General features: G+C 37.9%; 1 protein-coding gene across 2 annotated transcripts in view; it reads right to left on the reverse strand.

The window, feature by feature from the left end:
* Positions 1 to 15,885, reverse strand: part of PKIA (cAMP-dependent protein kinase inhibitor alpha) — a 98,385-nt gene that overhangs the window by 31,548 nt on the left and 50,952 nt on the right. Inside the window, exon 2 of one of the 2 annotated variants that reach the window (XM_065903125.1) lies at positions 11,591 to 11,718. The exons of the other annotated variant lie outside the window; for it this stretch is intronic. The gene's annotated coding sequence lies outside the window, so the exon portion shown is untranslated. The remainder of the gene's footprint in view (positions 1 to 11,590; positions 11,719 to 15,885) is intronic. 2 annotated transcript variants of the gene reach the window in all.

Consider the following 15,885-nt stretch of genomic DNA (forward strand, 5'->3'; position numbering starts at 1 on the left):
CCCAGGAATCAAACCTGTGTCTGGGAGGTTATTCTTTACTGCTGTGCTCCCAGCTTGGTGTCTCTTAAGGACTGAATACCACCTGCAACAGAATCAACTAAGGTACCTGCTAAAATTCAGATCCATGGACTCTGTCATGATATCTGTTCAGAAGTTCTGTAGGGGATAATGGGTATTTGGAAAAGACCTTAGCTGATTCTCATAAATTAAATATTGATACTGAAACTATGTCTAATCACTTGAAGTTCACGGTTTAAAACACATAGGTCTCATCAATTACAGTTCTTTTTTTTTAATTAGCTTTATCAATTCACATTTGCTATTTAACCAACCTGTAAACTGCTACATGTGTGAATAGTCTCCAAAGTAAAATGTATCTATCTTCTGCTGCAAAAATATCTTCTACCAAACAACTCTACAAAATGAAATGTAAATGCCACCTAAGATCTCTGTTGGGAGGATTCTTACCAATTTTCAAAATCTTCCAGGTTTTAGGGAATAGCAAGTGCAAAAGCCCTGATACTGGGAAGGCCATTGCAAAAAGAAATTCTGGGTGTGGTTATATGAGGCAATGGTAGCAGTAGATGAGTTTGCTGGGCAAGGCAGGAGAAATACTGAATAAAGCATGTAAACAGGTAAAAATAGTTAAGTTTTATTCTAAGAGTCATGGTAACAGGTTCTGAGAAATAATGTGATATGATTTATGCTTTTTAAAGATTATTCTGGCTATTGTACTGGTTAAAGACTATAAGGATTGGGGTAATGAGGAAGCAGGAAGATTGCTGGAAGAGGCTGCCTATTGAATTAGATGAGGCTAGTAGTGATAGCTTGGAGTAAGGTGAAGATGGCAATAGTAAGTTGAGAGGTAAATAGATTCAGAATGTATTTTCAAGTTAGAGCTGACAAGGATTTCTAATAGCCTGGATGTAGGAACTGTGGGAAGAGTTTAAGGATAGATCTAACATTTTTGGCCTGAACAACTGGATGAGTTATGGGGGGAAACTAGAGTAAAATGGGTGGATCAAAGCAAAATATTTTGCTTTATTTGCTAAGTTTGAAATGCCTATCGTGCATATATTGGAGATACTTAGTGGGAAATTGGAGTTAGGAGCCTGGAGCCTGGTTGAATGGTTAGGCCTAGAAGTATGAATTTGGGATTCACAGTCATCCTCTCATTAATGTAATGGAACTAGGATAAAACTTATAAATAGTGACAGTAAGTGGAGAGTGATAAGGGTTGGGAATGATCATCAGGGCATTCTAACAGACACTGAGGGGTAGGATGTTCAGTCACTAAGTCATGTCCAACTCTTTACGACCCCATGGACTGCAGCTCACTAGGCTTCCCAGTCCTTCACTATCTCCTGGAATATGCTCAAACTCATGTCTACTGAGTCAAACTCACATCTATTGAGTTGGTGATTATCTAACCATCTCATCCTCTGTCACCCCTTTCTCCTTTTGTCCTCAGTCTTTCCCAGCATCAGGGTTTTTTCCAATGAGTCAGCTCTTTGCATCAGGTGGTCAAAGTACTGGAGCTTCAACTTTAGCATCAGTCCTTCCAGTGAATATTCAGGGTCAAATTTTTTTACGATTGACTGGTTTGATTTCTTTCAGGACTGACTGGTTTGATCTTCTTGCTGTCCAAGGGACCTTCAAGAGTCTTCTCCAGCACCACAGTGCAAAAACATCAATTATTTGGACTCAGCCTTATTTATGGAACAACTCTCACATCCACACATGACTACTGGAAAAACCTTAGCTTTGACTATATCAACCTTTGCTGGCAAAGTGATGTATGTCTCTGCTTTTTAATATGCTGCCTAGGTTTGTCATAGCTTTTCTTCCAAGGAGCAAGTGTCTTTGAATTTTGTGAGGGGTGGGAGGCATCACAAAGGAAACTGTGAATGGCAAGTGAGGAGGGGAGAAATCTAGGAAAGGATGGTGTCCTGACAGCCAATGAAATAAAACATTAATGCTAAAAATTCATACACCATGACCAAGTGGGCTTTATCCCAGGAATGCAAGGATTCTTTAATATCCGCAAGTCAATCAATGTAATACACCACATTAACAAATTGAAAGATAAAAACCATATGATTATCTCAAGAGATGCAGAGAAAGCCTGTGACAAAATTCAACACTCATTTATGATTAAAACTCTCCAGAAAGCAGGAATAGAGGGAACATACCTCAACATAATAAAAGCTATATATGACAAACTCACAGCAAGCATCACCCTCAATGGTGAAAAATTGAAAGCATTTCCCCTGAAATCAGGAACAAGACAAGGGTGCCCACTCTCACCACCACTATTCAACATAGTCTTGGAAGTTTTGGCCACAGCAATCAGAGCAGAAAAAGAGGTAAAAGGAATCCAGATAGGAAAAGAAGAAGTGAAACTCTTGCTGTTTGCAGATGACATGATCCTCTACATAGAAAACCCTAAAGACTCTTCCAGAAAATTACTAGAGCTAATCAACGAATATAGTAAAGTTGCAGGATATAAAATTAACACACAGAAATCCCTTGCATTCCTATGCACTAACAATGAAAAAACAGAAAGAGAAATTAAGGAAACAATACCATTCACCATTGCTACAAAAAGAATAAAATACTTAGGAGTATATCTACCTAAAGAAACAAAAGACCTGTACATAGAAAACTATAAAACACTGATGAAAGAAATCAAAGAGGACACAAACAGATGGAGAAACATACCGTGTTCATGGATTGGAAGAAGCAATATTGTCAAAATGGCTATTCTACCCAAAGCAATCTATAGATTCAATGCAATCCCTATCAAGCTACCAACGGTATTTTTCACAGAACTAGAACAAATAATTTCACAATTTGTATGGAAATACAGAAAACCACGAATAGCCAAAGTAATCTTGAGAAAGAAGAATGGAACTGGAGGAATCAACCTGCCTGACTTCAAACTCTACTACAAAGCCACAGTCATCAAGACAGTATGGTACTGGCACAAAGACAGAAATATAGATCAATGGAACAGAATAGAAAGCCCAGAGATAAATCCACGAACCTATGGACACCTTATCTTTGACAAAGGAGGCAAGGATATACAATGGAAAAAAGACAACCTCTTTAACAAGTGGTGCTGGGAAAACTGGTCAACCACTTGTAAAAGAATGAAACTAGATCACTTTCTAACACCATACACAAAAATAAACTCAAAATGGATTAAAGATCTAAATGTAAGACCAGAAACTATAAAACTCCTAGAGGAGAACATAGGCAAAACACTCTCCGACATAAATCTCAGCAGGGTCCTCTATGACCCACCTCCCAGAATATTGGAAATAAAAGCAAAACTAAACAAATGGGACCTAATGAAACTTAAAAGCTTCTGCACTACAAAGGAAACTATAAGTAAGGTGAAAAGACAGCCCTCAGAATGGGAGAAAATGATAGCAAATGAAGAAACAGACAAAGGATTAATCTCAAAAATATACAAGCAACTCCTGCAGCTCAATTCCAGAAAAATAAATGACCCAATCAAAAAATGGGCCAAAGAACTAAACAGACATTTCTCCAAAGAAGACATACAGATGGCTAACAAACACATGAAAAGATGCTCAACATCACTCATTATTAGAGAAATGCAAATCAAAACCACAATGGGGTACCATTACACGCCAGTCAGGATGGATGCTATCCAAAAGTCTACAAGCAATAAATGCTGGAGAGGGTTTGGAGAAAAGGAAACCCTCTTACACTGTTGGTGGGAATGCAAACTAGTACAGCCACTATGGAAAACAGTGTGGAGATTTCTTAAAAAACTGGAAATAGAACTGCCATATGACCCAGCAATACCACTTCTGGGCATACACACCAAGGAAACCAGATCTGAAAGAGACACGTGAACCCCAATGTTCATCGCAGCACTGTTTATAATAGCCAGGACATGGAAGCAACCTAGATGCCCATCAGCAGATGAATGGATAAGGAAGCTGTGGTACATATACACCATGGAATATTACTCAGCCGTTAAAAAGAATTCATTTGAATCAGTTCTAATGAGATGGACGAAACTGGAGCCCATTATACAGAGTGAAGTAAGCCAGAAAGATAAAGAACATTACAGCATACTAACACATATATATGGAATTTAGAAAGATGGTAATGATAACCCTATATACAAAACAGAAAAAGAGACACAGAAGTACAGAACAGACTTTTGAACTCTGTGGGAGAAGGTGAGGGTGGGATGTTTCAAGAGAACAGCATGTATATTATCTATGGTGAAACAGATCACTAGCCCAGGTGAGATGCATGAGACGAGTGCTCGGGCCTGGTGCGCTGGGAGGACCCAGAGGAGTCGGGTGGCGAGGGAGGTGGGAGGGGGGATCGGGATGGGGAATACGTGTAACTCTATGGCTGATTCGTGTCAATGTATGACAAAACCCACTGAAATGTTGTGAAGTAATTGGCCTCCAACTAATAAAAAAAAAACAAAAAACAAAAAAAAACATTAATGCTGGGAATTCTGAGGCTCATTTTTCAATGTTTTCTGAATTGGTGATAGTTTGAAACATGATATTTTTAAAAAAGTATTAGCAAACAAAAAGAAAGGAATAATTTTCTATCACAAGTGATTGATTGCAGTAGCATGGAGAATAGAAAAAGTTGTGAAAGGGGAATCAAGAATTTAGGTTATAACAAATTTAAACAAAAGTATTCATTAAAAAAAAGTACATAATATTTAGACATTATATTTTGTCTTTGTGTCAACTGCAGCTACAGCATGCTGTAAGTGAAAGATGAAGGAGTACAGGTTAATGTCAAATAAGGGAAAAAGGTAAAATACTTGAATTCTTTATAGATTCTTTAAATAGATTTCAAACCTTTATTGGTTTTGAATCTTATCATATTTCAAACATAACTTTCTAAATAATCATAACAATTTTAGAATCTGAATAAATCTTATGTACCTTATATAAACCTTACTTGAATACATACAGAGTTCGTGTTTATGGGTGAAATTATGACTTGGGTCTTTTGATTACCAAGGATTATTTCTTATTGCAACACATTGTTTAAATGTATAGATGACTGAAAATAAAAGAGCTTACCAGTGATTTCTTTTTATTTTTTACAAACTATTTATAGTAAGTATTTAAACTTAGGGGAAAATTAGGACTGTAGACTGCCAGGCTCCTCTGTCCATGGAATTCTCCAGGCCAGAATACCAGAGTGGGTAGCACTTCCCTTCTCCAGGGATCCAACCCAGGCCTCCCCGCACTGCAGGTGGATCTTTTACCATCTGAGCCACAGGGAGGCCCAAGAATATTGGAGTGGGTAGCCCATCCATTCTCCAGCGGATCTTCCCAACCCAGGAATCGAACGAGGTTTTCCTGCATTGCAGGCAAATTCTTTACCAACTGAGCTACCAGGGAAGCCCAAATAATCATAACAATTTTAGAATGAGAATTAATCTTATATACCTTATTATGAACCTTATTTGAATGCATATAAAGTTCATTTTTATGGGTAAAACTACAGTTTGGGTCTTTTTATTACTAAGCATTATTTCTTATTGCAACACACTGTTTAAATATACAGATGGTCAAAAAAAAGAGCTTACCAATGATCTCTTAAATTTTTTTACAAACTACTGATATTAAGTATTTAACATTAGGGGATATAAGCTCATGAGGATTAAAATACAGGAAGAGCTTACAAGAGGGCAAAAAGGTAGGAAATACATTTCCAGATGGTTATACAAATATGAGATTTCAGGGGAAAATGATCAAAATTGCATTTATAAGGTCATGAATCAAGTGAACACTTGATTCGAGAAGTAGTTTAGAAACATAAATATGGTTCAAGAAATTCACGGGTGGTGAAAGCTGTATGTTGGATTATTTCAAAACGTTAGCTGCTGCTGCTGCTGCTAAGTCGCTTCAGTCGTGTCCAACTCTGTGTGATCCCATAGATGGCAGCCCACCAGGCTCCCCCGTCGCTGGGATTCTCCAGGCAAGAGCACTGGAGTGGGTTGCCATTTCCTTCTCCAATGCGTGAAAGTGAAGTCGCTCAGTTGTGTCTGACTCTTTGTGACCCCATGGGCTGCAGCCTACCAGGCCCCTACATCCATGGGATTTTCCAGGCAAGAGTACTGGAGTGGGGTGCCATTGCCTTCTCCACAAAATGTTAGAGATGACTGTTAAGTAACTTTTCTTTTTAATAACAGAATAATAGGCACATGAAAAGATCTCATTAGGCCACTGACAAAGATAAAATCCCAGAACTGCATGGCTCCACAGTCTAATAGTCTAGAGCCAAATGTCCAATATAGCGTCCCTTATTAACAAGTGGCTATTAAATACCTGAAATGTGGGCAAGTGTGACTCAAGAACTGAATTTTTAATCTTATTGATTTTATTTAATTTATGTTAAAATTTTTTTAAAACATCTGTGACTAATGGCTATAGATTTGATAGCACTAAGAACCTGCAATGCAGGAGACCTGGGTTCAACCCTTGGGTTGGGAAGATCCTCTGGAGCAGGGCCTGGCAACCCGCTCCAGTATTCTTGTCTGGAGAATCCCATGGACAGAGGAGAACGGGCTACAGTCCATGGGATCGCAAAGAGTCAGACAAGACTGAGCGACTAAGTGCAAGCAGAGCACAAGAACATTTCCATTATCACAGAGAGTTCTATTATTTACCAGAGCTGACCCATAACATTTTTATTTAATTTTACATTTATTCCATTTTGCTAAGAAACTTCTCTCTCTTACTAAGAAGCAATATTAGCAAGATGGATAGATGTAAGCTCAAGATACAAAAACCTACTGGATTCTCTAATCCAGCAAAAAGAAAGAGCTTAACAATTCTTTAAAATAGAAAAAAAGTTGCTGAGGAATAAATCTAAATAAAGATGTGCGAGACGTTTATGGATAAAATGACAAACCCTCATTGAAACATAAATAAATGGAGAAATACATTTTATTTATGGATAAAGAGACCATCATAATGATATAAAATTTCCCCAACTTCACTTAAACATTCAGTATATTTACAATAAAAATATTTAACAGAGGTTTTGCATACCAGCTAATTCTGAAATTCATATGAATGGCCAAATGTTCAAGAATGGCTCAGACACACCTAAAAAAAAAATCATTTCAAAGTGATCCTGGAAAACTAAATTATTCATAAGAAAACAAAGAAATTGGGAAATATATACACAAGTCAATTCTAGATACATTAATGACTTGAATATAAAACACAGATACACTAGAACTTTCAGAAGAAAATCTACTATATCTGTGTAGCATCAAGCTAGGAGAGCATATTTTAAGTAAGACAAAAAGGCACTAGGCTAAAAGATAAATTTGATTTCATTAAAATTGAGAGCTGCTATTTATCACTAGATAACATTAAAAAAGTAAGAAGAAGACAAGACATAACTTATTTGTGTCAGATATAGCTGATCAAGGATTATTTGCTTGTATTTAAAGAACAATACCAGGGCTTCCCTGGTGGCTCAGCTGGTAAGGAATCTGCCTGCAATGCAAGAGACCCGGGGTTCAACCCTTGGGTTGGGAAGATCCCCTGGAGGAGGGCATGGCAACCCACCCTAGGATTCTTGCCTGGAGAATCCCCATGGACAGAGAAGCCTGGCAGGCTACATTTTAAAGGGTCTCGGAGCCGGACACGACCGAATGACTAAGCACAAAGAACAATAAGAAATAAGTAAGAAAAAGATAAACAACAGAATAATGGAGAAAAGATATTTTCTGGAATTTCACAGAATAGGAAACACAGGCAACTATTTAAACAAATGAAGGATTCTCAACCTAATATGACCAGTGTCATAAGAAGAGGAACAGACACCAAAGATGCACAACCACAGGGAAAAGGACATGTGAAGACACAGCCGGAAGGCAGTGGCCATCTGCAACTCAAGGAAAAAGACCCCAGAAAGACACCAAACTGCCAACACCTTGATCCTGGAATTCTAGCCTCCAGAACTGGGAGAAGATAAATCTCTCTTTTTTTAAGCCATTAAGTCTGTGGTATAATTTTTTAGGGGAAACCGAGCAGACTAATACAAAAACTGGAAGAGAATTTATACTGCCTAGATTGTCCATTCTTACTGGTGAACCTATAGAACAGAAGGACTAAAAACAGACTATATAGCTTTGGAAAACATTTGGCATAATATTTTAAAGTTGAATATTTGAATTTTCAGCAATTCTACTCTTAGTGGTATGCTCTTTTACTTATGTTAAATAAAATCTTGCACATGTGTACCGGGAAACATTAAAATAGATGTTCATGGAAGTACTGTTCATAATAGGTCTCAATATCATTAATAGACTAATAAATGTATTTTCTTATGTTTATGCAATATGGAATTTTCTCCTCTGCCCATGTGATTCTCCAGGTAAGAATACTGGAGTGGGTTGCCATTCCCTTCTCCAGTAAAATGAATGAACATGAGTTAAAACAAAATGTATGAACCTTAGAAACATGATGTTGAGTAAAAAAGCAAGCACAGAAGACTAAAGTATGATATCAATTTTATAAATTTCAATAACAAGCAAAATCACATAAAGATTAAATGAATGCTGAACAGAAAGCCAAGATGAGAGTGGTGAAAGGAAGGTGAAACCAGGGTAGAAAGGAAGGTGAAACCAGGGTAGAGAACAGAGAGAATATTCAACAATTTTGATTCTAGTTCTTAATTTTGGTGGTGTGTTTGAAGGAGTTTATTTTATAATTTCTCATAAGTTACATCCAATTTAATATATCCTTTGGTATATTACCTAATAATACTTTAAAATCAAAATCCATTAGTACTAAAGATTAAGTCCCAGACATTAATTATAGAAAAGAAAGTCCACTTTGAAACAACATGCATATTTACTCACAAATCTTCTGCAACTGAAGCCTTTTAGCTATGAAGTTCTTCCCTTTTACTATGAGGACTTTATGTTCCATAATGAAGCCACCTACTTTGGGATAATTTGCCTTCTTTATTTAAGTGATATTAGTCTTTTGGCTACCTAGAAATTTTAAAAACAACTGATAACTACATCTCCTGCCCATAAGATGTTACAGGAAAAGGATGAAGCAGAGGAGGTAATCTCATACATTATTGATAACACAGACAAAGACAATATTGGCACAAAGTTATTTTTCCATATAGCAACTCTGAATGTTATTAATATAAATCTATATAAATATCAAACATTAATCAAAGAAAATTATCAAATATGAGTACATCAGCTATTTTGCAATGAGTTCCAGGGTCCTATTTTAGGTTATTACTTCATATCTGAGAGAGTTTGTGTATCTGTGTGTGTATATCTGTATATCTGTGTGTTTGGTTTAGTGGAAATGGCATGGTGCTAAATTTTACATTTTTTTCTTGAATTACATGGCCTTTTGTTATCCCTTGGGAATAAAGAAGCTAGGAACAGCAGTTGACTACCTACCTGTGGAGATGTATAAAGAGCAATTTTAGCTGCTAATGATTCTGAATTTGCCCTTAACTTCGTAAAAATGCTCCAAAAATCATGTTTTGCACATCCAGGGATGTGCTATCCATATTCAAGTCATTTATGTGGACAAAGATGTCTCCTGTCATATCAGTAACAAAGGATGTTATAGTCATCAAGCCATCAGCCACTACAGTCACCCCCAAAGCTGCACCAGGGGGGGACTCAAGATAGAAAAAACAGAATACTGGCCCTAGATATTTAAAGTGCATACAATGGAATGATTCCAAATGAGCCCAGATTCTTGCATCTTACCAGATATTGAGAGGTGCTAAATTAATTAACTTGTGATGTCTAGTTTCTTTAATTAACAGTGATCTTTTGATGTTCTGACTGCCTGTTTTTTTTTTGCAAAATGTCCTAAATATCCTGGCTCCTCCCTTACCTATTCAGAACAGTCCTTCAGAGCTACCTGAGAAGCTGTCTCCTGACTTAAGTCTTAAATCCTAAGACTTAAGTCTTCAGTATGTCTGCTGAATAAAACAGAATTCTCAACTTTTAGGTTGGGCATTTTTTTTCCAGTCAACATTTAATTATATGGCTCATGTAGGTAAATGCCTAAATGTAATGAGATGAATTGTAAATTATTAAACTTGATAGATTCTGTTAACTTTATCAGCATCTGAGAACCAGGCTTTCATCTCTGGATACTTCTGTCATAGACCGTGACAAATATGAGGCCTGTATTGGTCTTAAAATTATTCTTAGAATTGCGAGGTTTCACAAGAAAATACAAGGATAAAACACAGCTTCTACTATATTAACTTTTTTTCATTCATTAATTCATCCTTAAGTCATTCAACATGCTTTTCTTATTGAATACTAATAAGGAGTCATATATACTCAGCTAAACACTGACTCTATAACTGCAGATGAGACAGATAGGCCCTGATTTTGATGTCAGTACTATCTTTTGTCCAGCCATATAATAAGACTTCTTCATTATTCCTTTTACTGTAAGGTTTTATCACAAACTCTGAAAAATGGAAAATTTCTTGCATATCAGTAGACAAAGGATGTGACAGTCATCAGTGATTGCAGGCATCACTGATGGTAAACTGGTGAGCCCCGAGGGAACTCAGGAAAGAAAGACTATCTACCATCTAGCAGAGGTCAGACTGCAGCCACTCTCTATGGTCAGCCCTGAGGCAGCTCAAGATATGAAAACACAGGATACTGGTTCCATATAGCTGAGGTGCATATCAAAGGAATGATTTCAGTGAGCCCAGACTCTTGCATCCTCCCATACATAGAAAAGTGCTAAACTACTTAACTTGAAATATCTGATTTTTCTTTAATTAACAATGATCTTCTGATGTTCGGTCTACCTGCCTTTTGTTGCAAAACTTCTATAAAACTGGCTCCCTGTCTCACCTCCTTGGAGCAGTTCTCTCAGGGTTACTTGAGATGCTGCCTCCTGATCTTGAAGTCCTAAAAATTCCCACCAAATAAAACATAACTCTCAACCTTTAGGTTGTGAATATTTTTTAAGTTGACATTGCTAATGAAAATACAATTGCCAGAGGAGTTCTGACGTGCACAGGGAACAATGAACTCCTCTTTCCCATGTCCTATTCTCCTCCTTATAATTCCTTATGTGAACTCACTTTGTGCCAAGACCAAGAAGATGTGTCCCAATAAGAACCAAGCTAATTTCAGAATGACGGGAACTATACCTCATTTAGGAGACTTGATGCTTAATTGTGATAAGCAACTAGAAGATCATGAAAACAACCTATAAAAATGATTTGTCTTGGGAGAAAATACTAAAAAGGGTTAACTGCTGTTCCACATACCTAAGCTCATGGGACTAAATCACAGGCACCAAGATCACCAAGTGTACTTGTCAACAATGAGCTAAAAATGGAAAAACGCATCATAGTGTTATTGTATTCATTTCCCCCCAAGGTACTCTGATAAACACCACAACCTCCAAGGGAACTGGGGATAGTTTCCTTGTAGAGTAGGTTATAAATCCATCTTTTCCAAGCAGTTGTGTCGTATCCAGGTAACAGCACATTTTATTTAAGGTGATTGTGTGAGATTAAGTGTTCCTACCTGATTGGAAACCTTCTTGTCCTCAATTCATTGGCTATCCTGGATTATTTTTTCTTGAATCAGACCTCCACACTTCTACTATAAACTGTTCCTTTGGAGACACCAGGCCTTCCCAGAAACTCAGGAAACTGAAATGGATACAGAAAGAGAAATTATTTGTATATATAGACCTCATTTTTCAGTTTTAAGTAAACATCCAAGCATACATCTTCTAAACACTATAATAGCTTTCAAAAAATTCATGCTTTCTAAGTTTGCAAGGGCTTCTCAGGTGGCACTAGTGGTAAAGAACCTGCCAGTGCAGGAGATGAAAACGTTTACATACTCACAAACTTAACATATTATGATAAGAGTACAGGTTGCCTCTTGTGTCTTCAACCCAAACAAAGACTTCAAAAAAGCCCCTGTTATCTGTTGTTCATTAAGGCACAAAGTGAGGGCAAAAGGCAGGTTTCTAAGTTTTATTCTTTAGAATTTTCTTTCTTCAGTTTTAATCAAGATCTTTAGGAAATTATTAATTTTACTAAACTTAACTATTCATGAAATAAACATAGAAACCTGTAGAACAGTATTTCATGGAGACCTGTAATTTACAGTATCCATTGCATACATGCACCATGAGCTTGTCTTTTCTAGCACTGGCATACACAGAAGTGTGTGTGTGTATGTGTATACGCACATGTGTGTCTCTTTGTGATGAAGTCATGGGAAGAGAATGAATCTGTTGACTGCTATTCAGTGATTTAGAAAGATACTAGAGTTAAGACACAGGCTACATCAAGTGAAGCAATAAAGTTGTGAGATTGTGTTTCCATAATAATAATAGCAGTTTCCTTAGCAACCAAGGGGGCAGTCTCCTCAAACTATAGTCACACCTGTTAGACCATCTGTCTATAAATTTCATACTATCATCAATGGAAAACAAATGGCACTGTCTCTCCCTTCCTTTATCCATTGGCCATTCTCATATAAACTATTTTCCTCTTCAAGGTCATGCTCTTGCCAATCTGTTTAAAAGTACTAGGATGCAGGCGGAGTGACACAAAATGAGCCAAGCCTTCATACTTGTAGCAGTGATGACTCTGTAAGGAGCACTGGATTGGTAGGATGCTACAAATTGAATTCCCCTAGAAGTAGAACCTGAGGCAAGAATTTGAATGCCAACTGTTCATCTGGGAGGTTCTTCCAGAAAACTCAGAAGTGGAGTGGGATTTGAGAGTAGAGATATGGAAAGAAAATCAATAGAGGTACATTACTGAACAGATTTCTCTTGCAGTAAACTGCTGTCAGGCCTCCAGGGGAGTTCTCTAAAACACTATAGAACACACCTCAGAGTTATTCCAAGACGGGGTGAGAAACCTGAAGTACTTATCTTCCAGTCCCCCTCTGTCCTTGGTTGAGAGCTACACGCAGATGTATTAACTCCTGTACACTTCTGACCTGTCCTAGAGTGGCTAATTGCAGATGTTAGATGATTCTATCAGTATATACTGGAATGATGAGGCTGGGAGATATGAGGTGAGCACTGATGCCATCTGATACAGTGGGGGCAGGAGGTATTAGTTACTGGCTTGTGAGTCTAAATGGATAACCTTAAATTCCTGGGTTAATGGTTTTACCTAGAGGTATTTAAACATGATGTGTCAGTAAAAATTTCCTTTATCAAATGGAGTTTAGGATCCTAAGTCCTTAATTTTTTGAAAAACTATGTCTTTGAAGATTTTTAAAAGGTAAAGTGATTAAGATTCAAGCTGATGATTGATGCATTCATTCATTCACTCATTCAACAAACATTTATTGAACAGCTAGCGTATATCATGGGTTAAGCTAACACTAGTGTTACTGTTACTAAAACCATGATCTTGCCATCTAGAATTAAATGTAATGTGACATCCAAATAAAATTCATAATTACAGTAAAAAGTATTACAGAATGCTACAGGAAGACACAGTAAGATCTTAATTCTTGCTGTGGACAGTATATGGGAGATATCAGCAGGTCTTCCTATAGAAGTCAATGGAAATGGATATGTAACAGGAAGGAGGGGTGCATTTTTAAGGAAAAGAGAAGATAAATTCACGGTTGCAAGAAAATGAATGGTTAAGAATCAGAGCAGAAAGGAGATCCATTTATAATCAATATAAGAAATGCTCATTGGAGTATAAGAAATGAAGATAATGGAGAGGGTGTCAGAAGCAATATCATGAATGGTCCATGTAGGTATAGTAAGTGCTATGGTTGAATCTCTGTGTGCCCCTCCAAATTCATATGCTGAAATATTAATTTCCCATTGTAGGTGGGGTCTTTGAGAAAGATTAGATCATGAGGGCACAGCCATCAGGAATGGTATTAGTGTTCCTACAAACAAAAAGACACCACAGAGCTCCCTAGCCTCTTCTGCCATGTGAAAATACAATAAGAAGTCTGACTCAGAAGAAGGCCCTCATCTGACATGCCATGCATGAGTGCGAAGTCACTTCAGTCGTGTCCAACTCTTTGTGACCCTAAGGGTTGCAGCCCACTAGGTTCCTCTATCCATGGGATTCTCCAGGCGAGAATACTTGAGTGGGTTGCCATGCCCTCCTCCAGGGGATCTTCCCGGCCCAGAGACCTAAGCCACGTCTCCTACTGTTCCTGCATTACAGTCAATTTTTTTACCACTGAGCCACCAGGGAAGCCTCATCTGACCATACTGGCACCCTGTTCTTGCACTTCCAGTCTCCAGAACTGCAAGAAAAAAATGTCTGTTGTTTACGAGCCACCCAACCTGTAGTGTATTCTTATAGCAGCCCAACGGACAAAAAGAGTTAAGATGGGAGATTTTTTTTCCAAGGATATGGGAATCCATTGAAGGATTTTAATTGAAAACTTAGAAGAGAAGACAGAAAAGTTCCACAACACAACCAGGTATTTTCATAAGATAAATTTGCTTATTTTAGTTTTAGAAAGATCATTCTGGAACTACTGTGGCTGGATTGCTGGAGAAGGGTGATAATAATCCTGGCTATCAAAAGATAAGTATACTTACACTGTTGGTAGGAATGTAAATTGATAGAACCACTATGGAGAACAGTATAGAGGTACCTTAAAAGTTAAAAATAAAACTACCATATGATTCAGAAAACTGGGCATAAACCCTGAGAAAATCACAATTCTAAAAGACACATATACCCCAGTGTTCATTGCAGCACTATTTACAATAGCCAGGACATGGAAGCAAGCTAAATATCCACCAAAAGAGGAATGGATAAAGACGATGTGCATACAACAAACACACATACATACACACAATGGAATAGTGTGTGTGCATGCTAAGTTGCACACACACTATTTCCCAATAGTCATGTAAGGACGTGAGAGCTGGACTATAAAGAAAGCTGAGTGTCAAAGAATTGATGCTTTAGAACTGTGGTGTTGGAGATGACTGTTGAGATCCCCTTAGACTGCAAGGAGATCAAACCAGTCAATCTTCAAGGAAATCAGTCCTGAGTATTTATTGGAAGAACTGATGCTAAAGTTGAAACTCCAATACTCTGACCACCTGATGCAAAGAACTGCCTCACTGGAAAAGACCCAGATGCTGGGAAAGATTGAGGGCAGAAGGAGAAGGGGACGACAGAGGATGAGACGGTTGGATGGCATCACCGACTCGATGACATGAGTTTGAGCAAGCTCCAGGAGTTGGTGATGGACAGGGAAGCCTGTTATGCTTCAGTCTATGGGATCGCAAAGAGTCAGACACAACTGAGAAACTGAACTGAATTGATGCGAAGATGCTTCAATCATGTTCAATTTCTTGCGACCCTATGGATGGTAACTCTCCAGGCCCCTCTGTCCAGGGGATTCTCCAGGCAAGAATACTGGAGTGGGTTGCCATGCTCTCCTCCAGGCAATCTTCCTAACCCAGGGATCAAAAATCTTGTCTCTTATGTCTCCTCCATTGGCAGGGAAATTCTTTGCCACTAGTGCCACCTGGGAACCCCCAATAGACTATTACTCAGCCATAAAGAAGAATAAAATTGGGTCATTTGCAGAGATGTGGATGGACCTAGAGACTGTCATACAGAGTAAAGTGTGTCAGAAAAAGAAAAGCAATATCATATATTAATGCATGTATATGGAATCTAGAAAAATGATATAGATGATGCATTTGCAAAGCAGAAATACAGACACAGACATAGAGAAAAGCTTATGGATACCAAGCGGAAGAGGGAGGGTGACTGGAATTGATATATACACTGTGGAGGCGTGTGTGCATGCTTTGTCACTCAGTTGTGTCTGACTGGCTCCTCTGT

This window comes from Muntiacus reevesi, chromosome 12 (assembly GCF_963930625.1).
Source record: "Muntiacus reevesi chromosome 12, mMunRee1.1, whole genome shotgun sequence".
Taxonomy (NCBI): domain Eukaryota; kingdom Metazoa; phylum Chordata; class Mammalia; order Artiodactyla; family Cervidae; genus Muntiacus; species Muntiacus reevesi.